Below are 1,264 nucleotides of genomic sequence, written 5' to 3'. Positions count from 1 at the left end.
GAGGAAGAATGTCTCGTGTGCTCCAGTGCCCGCAAGATCACAAACAATTCTGCATCAAAGACAGTAAAAGTCTGGCTGGTTGGCATGGAGGAGATCAAACACAATAGATACATGTAAAAGAGGTTTTATTCTTCAATAATGTATTCTCTTTCACTATTCACATCAGTCTGCAAACACTGGGGAAATGACTGAAAAAATCATGTGATTTTGAGATGAAGAACTTATTGTCCTGCACTATATTCACAGTGCCCGAACTCTTACGGGAATCAGCAAAAAACTGCGAGTAATCAGTATAATGGGCAGGGGAACTATGAATGTAGCGCGGGACAATAAGTTGGGAATGTGGGTCTCATGGGAGGCATGCCAGAGATAAGTCCCCACAGTCACACTATACTCTGTGTCCTCGGTGGCTCAGATGGATAGAGCATCTGCCACGTAAGCAGGAGATCCCAGGTTCGAGTCCTGGTCGGGGCACACATTTTCAACTGTCCCCGTTGACTTATACCAACGCCTCTATGCAGCTAGGGGTATTTGTTTGATTGTAAGCTTCTCCTTGACAACTCATTCTATTCTGGAGAAGAATTTCTATTATTTTAATGTGTAAAAGACAGTGGGTAGAAGTTACTAACTCTCATCTGTACATTAAAAAACTAAAGCATAAAGCATGTTATAAATGTTCAACATGTAGCTATACTTAGAAATTAATATATGATATGAATGTAAAATGACTCATTTCACACCATTATGATTTATCGTGCAAAATGATTCAAGGAAGACTGGCCAGCGATGACCGAATGTGGCCTACTTTTCCCAATCCATCAGAGGTCTTCACCAACCCTCTATTTTGCAAGAATGGCTTTCAGTACTGCAGCTTGTTACCTTTGTGCCTTATCAGCAGGGTGATAAGTGGTCCTGTAAACCTTTACTTTTTATTATGAAATCAAGTGATGCTCTCTGAATGACATGACCTCTTCTCCTTGCTGAAGTCACGTTTCTGAGTTTACGATTCCACCCCCTTGCTCATGTGAGGTGAGGCAGTATCTTCCAGGTTTCCTCAGCTATTTGCAATGTCAGTTTTCCACCTGTTTCTCATTCTGGTTGTGACATGAGGCATTGGCCTGGCTTGTCTTGGCTTGGTACTGGCAGGAGAGGACCTGGAAAAAATTTTACATTTGTCCACAACACATTTGTGCTGTCTAACGGTAGTATAGTAATAGTATATTGTTAATACGAGGTTCATTCAGTTATTAATGCCCCACATTTT

General features: G+C 41.3%; 1 non-coding gene across 1 annotated transcript; it reads left to right on the top strand.

Annotated features, from left to right (window-relative positions):
* The first annotated feature begins 400 nt into the window (after positions 1 to 400).
* Trnat-cgu (transfer RNA threonine (anticodon CGU)) lies at positions 401 to 474 on the top strand. Its single transcript has one exon. It is a non-coding gene; the product is annotated as a tRNA-Thr (tRNA).
* The last annotated feature ends 790 nt before the right edge of the window (positions 475 to 1,264 follow it).

The sequence above is a fragment of the Schistocerca serialis genome, chromosome 12, assembly GCF_023864345.2.
Source record: "Schistocerca serialis cubense isolate TAMUIC-IGC-003099 chromosome 12, iqSchSeri2.2, whole genome shotgun sequence".
Lineage (NCBI taxonomy): Eukaryota > Metazoa > Arthropoda > Insecta > Orthoptera > Acrididae > Schistocerca > Schistocerca serialis.
Note: the sequence above shows the minus strand (reverse complement) of the source record. Positions and strands in the feature narration are given on the sequence as shown.